The sequence below is a fragment of the Lissotriton helveticus genome, chromosome 12 (genome assembly GCF_964261635.1).
Source record: "Lissotriton helveticus chromosome 12, aLisHel1.1, whole genome shotgun sequence".
In the NCBI taxonomy this organism is placed as follows: Eukaryota; Metazoa; Chordata; class Amphibia; order Caudata; family Salamandridae; genus Lissotriton; species Lissotriton helveticus.
Window position 1 is genome coordinate 110668720 of NC_136073.1, and position 10776 is coordinate 110679495.

Here is a 10776-nt window from a genome sequence, read left to right on the forward strand (position 1 = left end):
TTTTTTCATCGGATTAGAGAGGCTGCTATATGTTGTAACACATGTAAGGGGTATTAGATCAGAGTTGTTCGTCTTTTCCTCCAAGAGTGCCTCCCTTGGCTGGTTTCTTGCTCTTTTGAATCCCTTGCTCAGTATAGATGTTGGGTAGCCTCTGTCTTTCAGTTTTTCTGTGAGGTTCGCGGACTGATCTTTAAAGTCTGACGTGGTACTACAATTCCTCCTTAGTCTCAGATATTGCCCGTAAGGGAGGTTCTCCTTCAGAGGGCGTGGGTGAAAACTACTGAATTCAAGGAGGTTATTTTTTGCAGTAGGTTTGTTATGGGTTTTGGTGGTAAGTCTAGTTCCATTCACAGAAATGACCACATCCAGGAAGACAATGTCTGTTCTACTTATAGTGTTAGTGAACCTAAGATTGTGGTCTAGGGTATTAATCCAAGTCAAAAAAGTTTCAAGGTCACTGTTATTGCCTGTCCAGATGAGCAGGACATCGTCTATATAGCGCTTCCATAGAAGCACTGACGATGAAAAAACTGCACTAGGTGGCAAAATGTGTTTGGCCTCAAAGTCAGCTACATATAACCCGGCCACACTAGGGGCAAAAGTACTGCACATAGATGTCCCTGAGCACTGGAGGAATAGCTTGTCTTTGAAAGAAAAAAGTTTTCTTTTAATGCTATAGTAGCACATTCAATGATAAAGTTCTTCGGTGTCTGGTAATCCCATACGATAGAGTCTAGTACCTTGGTCAGGACTTCGATGGTGTCATCCTGTGGAATGCTCGTGTAGAGGCTTTCTACATCCAGAGTCACGAGAGTGATTGAGTTTTCTGGGAACGTGATCTCTGTTAGTAATCGTAATAGGCTCTTGGTGTCTTTCAGGTAGGTAGGAGTTGACTGTACTAGAGGCTTTAAAAAGTGGTCACAAAACTGAGACAGAGGCTCCAAGAGAGAGCCAATCCCTGAGACGATTGGACGTCCGGGGGGCGGCAATCTGTTTTTGTGCATCTTGGGCAAGGTGTAAAAGTAAGGTATGACACTACTTGTGTTGTTCAGAAAGTCTGCTTCGTTTTTTGACAAGTGGCCCTGTTTTTCTGCCTGTTTTACCAAAGTCGTTATCCTTTTAGTAAGGTCAGCAGTAGGGTCAGATGTAAGTGGGGTATAGTTTCTGGGATCCCCAAGTAAATTGTTACAGGTGTTCTCGTAATCGGTAGTATTTTGAATGACAATGCCTCCGCCTTTGTCTGCAGGCTTTATAGTTATTGAGGTGTCATTCTGCAGTTGGTGTAGTGCTTGAAATTCAGCAGTACTGAAGTTCCCAAATGTTTTAGGGTTCTGGCAGGCTTCCAGGTCTTTAAATACAGCCTGCTCAAAGGCGGTGATGGCTGCAGGTATTGTGTGTGGAGGAGGGGTGAAAGTGGAACTTGGTCTTAGTCCCGTATCACCTTTCCTAATTGCTTCCATTGGGTCTGTTTTGCCTTCGAAGAACGCTTTCAATTTCAGTTTGCGAAAAAAGCCGGCAAGTTCGCAGTGCAGCTTGAACTTGTCAGGTCTCGCTGTTGGTACAAAACCTAAGCCCTTTTCGAGTACTTGGGTTTCTATTGGGGTTAAGGTCCTTGCAGACAAATTTGTCACTAGGCTCATGTTCCGCTCGTTCCCGGCTGTTGGTTGCTGCGGGTGTGGTTCGCTACAGAGTCGTCCTCTTCCCAGGATACTCTGTTGTTGCCTCTCCTTTTGCCTCGGCCTCTCCGGCCGCTCTCTAAAAAAGGCTGTCTGTATTGGTTGTGGAAGTTGGTCGGGGGCATAAAGCCCGGATTCCAGCCCATAAAGGGATACGGTGGCTGTTGATAGGGGTAAGGGTGTGGGCCCATCCCCATTTGCGGTGGGTACCATTGTTGATGGTTGCCTTGATTGCTTTGCCCACCTCTGTTATTCCTATTGCCACGGTTCCCTCTTCTCTTTGTTTGTTTGAAAGAGCTGCTGCTTGATCCACTGCTGTTAGAGGAGTCATCGTCTGAATAATCAGACTTGTTAGCATTGCGTGCTGGTGGAGTAAAAGTTGCAGCAGAATAGGGATACACCTTTTCAAAATCAAACTTCTTTTGATCCTTTTGAAGTTTGGTCGCTTTGGACTGCATCAAGTTGTCTTTGTACTCATTCATTTCTTTATTTAGTTCATCAAGCCGTTTTTTAAAGCCAGTGATTGTTGCTTTAAAATGGGATTCCGTCTCTCTGATTTCTATCATTAGAGCTTCGGAGAGTCTAAGTGCTGTCTTTATTATTAGGACCATCCAGTCGCGCGTGCAATGCCACGCGATCATGGCCCAATCCTTTCTGAAAGCAGCATCGTTAAGAAAGATACGGGGGGCATTTGTGACCAACAGACCTTTAGGTGCTGTGTCGGAAACTAGATATCCCTTAAGGATTGTGCCGTGGAGAATAGTGCGTATGTGGTCTTTCTTTTTCTCTGTTAGGTTTTCCCATTCGGTGGTATTAGCTATTGCCTGTGATATGTGTGGGTCCGCAAAGATGGTAGCATCTGACATCAATTCCTCAATTTCAGCTTCAGAATATGTCAAACCCAGGTTAGCCATGGTGAGATATCAATGCAAGGAGGTTGATAAAAACAAGCAATGATAGAAGAATATTATCTTGCTTGGAATAAAGGACAAAGCTCTCACAGCTGTGCGCTGCTATGATACATTACAACAAAGGGAGAGGCAGGGAGATTCAAGGACACTTTCTCACTCCCCGGTTAAATGCACTTTAACAAAAAAAGAGAGGTCAGGTCAGTATTAGAACTGCCACGAGAAATGGAGCAAAGTTGAGAGTAGTCACACACTCACTCAAGTTGAGTAGGAAGAAATACAGACACAAGTATTTATTGTAGGAGCTTTCCAAGAGAAGGAATATGTTGTGACTATGCTGGGCTAGAGGAGCATGAGCAGTGCAGGGTTGAGTGGGACAGGAAGATGGAGAGGAGCGTGGGAGCCGGAGAGAGGAGAAAGGGTGGAAAGGGAAGGGGAAGATAGGGAATGAAGCCTGTTCTAGTTTTCCTTTTCTCCTCCTATGTTCTTCTCAGCATTGCTTTGATGTCATCTAATGCCACTCTACACGCCAATCAACATGAAATAAAGCGCCTCCCTCCAGTCACCTCTTCAAGTCACACAGGGTCCAAGGTCTCTCAGCTGAGTCAGCCGCACTCCATGCCCCTCACACTGAGGCCTCCTCCCAGGACACCAGATCTATCTGATTCAACCAGGCTTCTCCTACAGATCTCAACTCCCAGTGCAGCCCCATGTCTGAGCTCCAGCCAGGCCTCCCTGTGCCTCACCTAGGGAGCAAATCCAAGCAAACCTAACTTGTGAGACATATACCTGCAAGGGACCAGGTGTCCTAACATGAACTGGACTCCCCTCAGAGTCTCGTCTGACATCTTCTGGGGGAGGGGGGGGAGGGGCTTCCCTTACTCTTCGCTCTAAGAATCTTACACTGAAGGTATAACCAACCCTTGAATTTCAGACCAGTGAACACACACCCGGGCAAATTCTAGAACTTTGGGGAGTGAGAGGGAAGGTTATTCGCCCCTGATAACACCAGCAGTTTTAGGATATAGACTGATCCTCATTGCAAGGCAAAGTGGTGGTGCCACAAACAGCTTTTGCAGTGGTTGGAGGAATCAGAGCACATACACGTTTCTCACCTTTGTGTTTCACCCTCAGTTCTGAAATATGGAGGTTTGGTGTACACAACACTGGAGAGCATCTCTGAGCTGTCCGGGGGTTGATCAGAGAAAGCAGCCACCGGACCGCAGTTATCAACAGACAAGAGACTTGTTTTTAGTTGTGTATCTGGCTTCCTTCAGCAAAGAGGGATACTCAAGAAGAAACAGCTGATATGAACTGACAGAACAAGCCAAACATCAAGCAAATAAACCACATGGGACTTCATGGCCTTGATGGACATCACCGTTTGCAAGCATTCAGAGACTGGGTATTTATGTAAGGCGCGTGAAGCCGCCCATGTGGTCCTGTAGATCTTAGCAACAGAAGCCTGCTCTGAGAGGGCCATCGTCGCTGCTCTGGTGAAGCGGGCTGCATCTCCTGCAGGGAAGGTTCTTACCCCTCCATGGCTTAGAAATAGTTGGAGAAGAATAAACAGCAGGAATGGATGCCCTTGCTGGCTTATGACCCTCACAATTAGTAACAGGGAGCTGCTGAAGTTCCTGGAGTGGTCATTTTGTAGTATCTGGACCAGAACTGTCCAAACTATAAAGAGTTGGGGGGTAGGAAACAATAGCACGAGCAAGATCTCCCGGTTGAGCAACTTCTACAAAAAAACTGATACAATCACAACATTACCGAAAAGATTATAGTACAAATGATCTTTGGTTTAAGAAGGCGACACCATGTTACTGACACCAGGCAGAGCCCTATTGGTGGAAAGTCAAGAAAGAATGGTCATTCAAATGTCCTTGTTTGCTGCACAAATATATTTTCTTGTCTAAAGTATGTGAGGAGGCCCATCCAAGGCCACATTGGGTGACCGCGATAGTGCCCAAGGTTGAGTGCTGAGAAGGACACACCATGATGCTGGCTCTCTTAGCTGCCCATGAATGGAGAGGCAATGGAAGGCTGGATCCAGAGTGGAAGCAGTAGCATCAGCACTTTACTGGAAGTCCAAAGTGTTCCACCGGGCAGGTCCTTGTCTTGCAGAACAAGGTGGCAGATGCCTCTGCTGATGTTCTTCTGACTCTGCCCCTGCGAAATTGGACTTTTACTCTGTGGACTCAAACATGCATTTTAAAGTCATGAGCAGCACTGTGGGATGGTGCTGTGGGTTTGGTGTTCATTGTATGTTCTGTGTAACACCTCCTCTCATTTAGAAGAGTTCATATTCTCTAGATATCCATGACCATTGTAATTGTTCCTGGTTTCACATATAGTGTGTAATTTCCAAACCCCAGCCTCTGATTATGTTACATTTGTTTCTATAAGAGTTTCTTACACAAGCAAACAAAGGTTGTAAAACAGTGAGTGCCATAACTAAAGGGGAGTCTGTGCATCTCTGTGCCTTGTATCACAAAAAACACGTGTTAGGAGTTTTTCTACCAACCCCTGAGACTGTCAGATATCTCTAGCAGGGATTAGAAGATATTCCTATATGAGTCACATAAAGAGTCACCGACATGTCAGCATCTAAAGGGCGCCCAGAAGGATTATCTTCTTTAAGCAGTATTTTATTTTAACGGGCATAGTAACTACTTCGCCGCTAAAAGGGTTATTAAGTATTTGAATTTTCCAACTTAGAAACGATTAAAACATCAGTTTTTTCAGGTAGCCTCTTAATTCAAGATTGATATTTGTCTTTCAAACATACTTTGGAATTTGAAGTACTGGTTATGGGTGTAACCAGGTTACCTCCACGGCCTAGTTAAGATTTTATGTCAGAATATCATATAGAGAAATATGGTCTAAGATAAATATTGTTTCCTAAATATTGTTTACACAAATATCATCCCACTGGGTGTAGATTTTCTAGTATTAACTCAATAGGGGCAATATTTAGGACACAGTATTTATCAGACGATATTCTAACAACAATATTCTGCTACCACCTCCCTAGTCCCTAGTCAACACTGAAACATGGGTAGTATCATCATAATCAATTAGCTTCAACTATCCACAAACCTAAAGTTAATTTATTGAACTCTGTGATGGTATCCTCACATTTTAATATTGTTGCTTCTTTTAATTTGATGTACTGTGTGCAATGAACTGGACCAAATCTGGGGAACTGCTGTGATTAATAAAATGATTTTATGTTGTATAAAAAGCAGAGCCAGCCTTAAACCATGTTTTGCCTCCTAATTTTGAAAATAACTGTAAAACAGTTGTAAATGATTTTTAGAAATGCATACAATAAATGTATTACTACCCCTTACTCTTCTCCTTTAATCTGGTGGAGTCCTTCGTGGCTGCCTCAAGCTACTTCAAAGTGACAAACACCAGCTTTTCCAGAAGTAAGACTTAAGTGCAGAGTAGGACACCTCTCATTCTTACTAAAGGAAGTTGAGTTACTATGGAAACGTGAGCACCCTGCCCCAATCAGCAGACTTGGGAACTAGATTTGTGGGGTGCAGACAGATTGATATACAACACCGCACATAGATTGCAATGAGGCTGCACACCATAACAATATCAGCTACATTTATTAAGAAATGCATTAATCAAGATTGGATCAACACAATTCATTTAAATAGGTCCACTGAAAATGTCCAGATCTTTCGCAAACAAAATTTCCATTTTGCAATCAACTTCAGGAACTGAATCTCACTCTTGCTTCTGACACGGGTTTCACCCTTTGATTGTGTATCCTCTAGGACTTCCTCATGGCTTGTATCATGGCTGACTTAATCGTTAATATCTGAAGTTTGCACCTAATAAAAAGAACGTTGAATTATATAATGGTATCTTATGTACTCCAGTAATTCTCTGTGACTTCCTGCTTCAGGTACACATGCCCAGTAGAACAGTCATGTTGGTTGGCCCAAAGGACACCATTACCATAGCATCTTGTTGCAAATTTTGCCCATGGACATCAGATACTGAGATGCAGTTCTGGAGATAACTTTAATGTGGAAATTTGCATGAAGAATTACATGGAAAATTGATTGGATGTATTTGAATGAACGTAGTTAATAATACATTTTAAATTAATACATTGCCTAATAAATACCATCACCACCCCCTTTTGTACCGCTTTTGGCCGCCATAAGTGTGGCAGGGTATGCTCAGACGTGAGTCCCTTGCTCACTTTGCCACTGGATTCAAGCAAGCCGGGCTGAAGAAGGCTGGAATGCCAGAAACCGGTCCTCGGAAGCTTGTTTCCGGTCCAGGGAAGACATGGCTTGGCAGTTCGGGCTGGACTGTTCCCATGAGGCACAGGGTCAGACTGATTTGCATATAGCCATGTCTGAACTGGGGTGGCAGAGTGGGCTAAAGAACGGCGATGGATTAAACCCAGATCTTTTGACTGGGTGTGAGTGTTTGATTGATTCAGATGCTCCGTCCATCACCACCCCCTTTTGTACCGCTTTTGGCCGCCATAAGTGTGGCAGGGTATGCTCAGACGTGAGTCCCTTGCTCACTTTGCCACTGGATTCAAGCAAGCCGGGCTGAAGAATGCTGGAATGCCAGAGACCGGTCCTCGGAAGCTTGTTTCCAGTCCAGGGAAGACATGGCTTGGCAGTTCGGGCTGGACTGTTCCCATGAGGCACAGGGTCAGACTGATTTGCATATAGCCATGTCTGAACTGGGGTGGCAGAGTGGGCTAAAGAACGGCGATGGATTAAACCCAGATCTTTTGACTGGGTGTGAGTGTTTGATTGATTCAGATGCTCCGTCCATCACCACCCCCTTTTGTACCGCCTAATAAATACCAGCAGACATTACAATTAATGTTAGGGCACAGTTGTGCTGTGGATTGGATCCTAGTTTGCAAAAGAAGACCCCTGTTGCTTAGCAGCTATTTCTAAGAACAAAAGTGTTATACTTCTGTATTGTACAAGATGTGCGCTCACTTTGCCCTGTATTGTCAAAATGCTACTTTCTCCAACACAGCACTAAAGGCTTTATGTGTAATGAATGTTTGCAGTTGCAAACAGTCTGATTCACAGAATCGGGCCGTTTGCGACCACATAAATGCTGTTTGGGATGTACAAAGTCCAAATATCAACTCTGTAACTCGTTACTGAATTGCAATTTGGGTTTCGCGATTTGGTATTTGTAAGGGGCCTGATGAAGGTGTCCCTTCCTAATACCGAATTGAAACAGCATGTGCAAATGTTTTGCGACTGAAATGAGGCCACAAAATATTAGCAATTTACCTCCATTTGAAAGATGGTGGTAACCCCTTCCCCTTTGAGAATGGTTGGCAAAATCATTCTTAAGAGAAGGCAGTGGTTCCACGCACCACTGCCGACTATTAAAAATGAACCTTCAAAGTTTCTTTTTTTTTTGCTCAAGTCATATTTTCCTTTAAGGAAAACGGGCAGCATTAAAAAAAAAAAGATTGCCTTATATAAAAGCAATCATAGACAAGGTGGTCTGCTGACCCCAGCAGGCCCCAATCCATGTGATGGCAGGGAATCGAAGTGAGTCACAAATTGCAACCTGCCTCATTAATATTCATGAGGTAGGTCTATTTGCAACCCACTAAGAATTACTCATGAAACTCAAAAGAGTTTTATACATTAGGAATAGCGATTACCTAATTGCCATTCGCAATTAGGTAATTAGGTAATCACTATATCTATTTTCATACATCTAGCCCTAAGTTCCAAAGAGTTGGCAATGGGGGTAGACTTGTTAGGTCTAGCATTAGCTAAAACTGTATGAATTTATTGAATACATATGTATATAAATCAATAATTTTGTGGCTTTCAACAAGCCCTCTTTTTACATTGGATTAGTCTTGTGTCATTCACATTTTCTTCCACCTACTACAGCATGGGGCAATGGGTCCACTCACTTCACTATGAGTGACAACAGTTTTCTCTTTTACAAGTAGCCTATCTGCACACAGAGTAGCTCCAGTCAGTGCCTGGGACTGCTTTGGCAGTGTCTGCCTTTTGAGAACAAATCTTGTTTTTGTTTTTCCCCAATGTTTTTTTATATTTTTGGCGAGAGCCGACAGCTCTCACAAGAATGTTTTCTGAAAAAAATGCCCAAAAAATTAAAAAATGACAAAGCTATAAAGCCTTTGCTGGTGCTTGCTTATAAACTGTGTTTGACAGCATGGCGATGTCCTTGGAAAAATAGCTATTCCATTTTTAAATCTGAGCAAGAAGTCAGTTTTGTTTATGTCTCTGAAACTTCTCCAACCCTATACATTTACCCCCTTAAAAATCTGGAGCACTTTGAGGTTCCTTGAAAACTGGCAAGAACTAATAACTTGAAGCTTCCTGGGGATCTAATGTTCCAATGTTTAGAAGCCAGATGATGATTTTCTATTTTATATGTTCTACACTACCTGTCGTGCAGGGCAGCCTCCCCTGGTGGAGTGGTGCCAGAAGATGGCCCCTAGTGAGAAGGTGAATCCAATCACTACAAATACCCCCCTCACCTGATAGATGTAAAGAAAGTCTACGCAGCCCGCCATCAAGTGACTATAGAAGACGCTGCCAGGCGTCATCATCACTCCTACGAGAAAGGCCATACTGATAAGAGAAAGGAGCATCAAAGTCCACAGAGATACCAAAGTGCTGAATGTCAGATTGGAGCAAGCCCATGAGTCGGCCTGAGGGAAGGGAGGAGGCAGAGTCTGAGCTCACATCATGGAAGGCAGATCGAGTGAGTGACCGCTAGTCCCGCCTCCAACAGAAAAAGACACAAGGCGCGATCCGTGCCGCCCACCCCTAAGAGCCACCTTATCTCCATGTCTGACGCAGCTACACTACTCTCTCAAGGTTTCTTCCAGGTGTTTTTCCAGGTGTCAAAAATAGAACTGCCCTTCCGAGTCCTTGATCAAGGTCAGTTGATCAAGGTCTGTAAGAGAGGCCAGGGACCTAGCGCTCTTTAAAATGGAAAGACGCTGATGGAAAGGAGGATGGTTGTAGTTTTCAAGATGAATTGTGCTCACACAAGATTTCTTTGAAAGGTTCATCATGGTTAGGGCTAGTGGTTTTATTTTTTTGGTTTTTTTAACATTTCCATTACCCATATTTATTTTTTGGCCATCTGATTGGTATTTATCCGTATTTATTTAGTATTTTGAGAATAAATGGAGTCATAAAATTATATATTTCCACATTTATTCCAAGAACAAAAAGTACCCAAATATAGCCAAAGATTACACATCACCATGATAATATAAATATATGTTAACATACACATGTATTTAGGGAAATCGCAACCTTTTTTTTTTTAACTTCCCATGTTGTCTCATGCTCCCGTGTTCTGCTGAAAGACAACATGGAAAGTCACCCACAAGAAGCATCATTTTCAGTATTTTTCCACTTTTTAAAATATTTACATACAGGAAACACGTTGTTTTCTGTCTGTATTTATCTGTAAAAATCAGTAAAAACAGAAACTGGAAGCCTTAATCATGGTCTGGTCCTTCGTGCAAATAACAAGATGAACTCTCATGAGTTCAGTCAGAAAGGGGGTCATTAGATCATCCCTTTCCTGTTGGAAATCCATTGACTCCTTTTGCCTCCCGGCGCCATCTTCGAAACCATCTGCATCATAGACAAAGTGATCACGACCACCAGACACACTCACCATCTCTGGTGGTTCTCAGCACGTCCACAGCCAGGACCCCATCTGACTGCAGACTGACTGAGAAGTGTTAAAAAAGAAAAAACAAGGCAGCAAGCCTTTTCTGTCAGTGCTCCCAGGATCTGGAAGACCATCCCCCTATCCATTAGGACTATCTCAAAGCTGCTCCAATTAAGGAAAGAGTTGAAGGCACACCTCTTTAAAGAACATGCAGTTTTGCTCCAGAACCACAACATCTCTCCTATCATTTGTTGGCTGTATATTTGTCTATGGGCCACAACAGTGCTCTGCTGCCTTTTGGATAGGTTTAGGCTATGTAAATATCACATATATCCATACATGCATGCATAAAACTTTTGCTAACACCTGCAGGGCATCCCTTAAAAGAGATTGGCTTCCATTGGTAGTGTATCAGTGAGATCCACACCAGAAAATGTTGTTTGGGAGTGATGAAAATGTAAAGAAAATTAGGCTGGCTCCAACATTTTCTGTCCAAA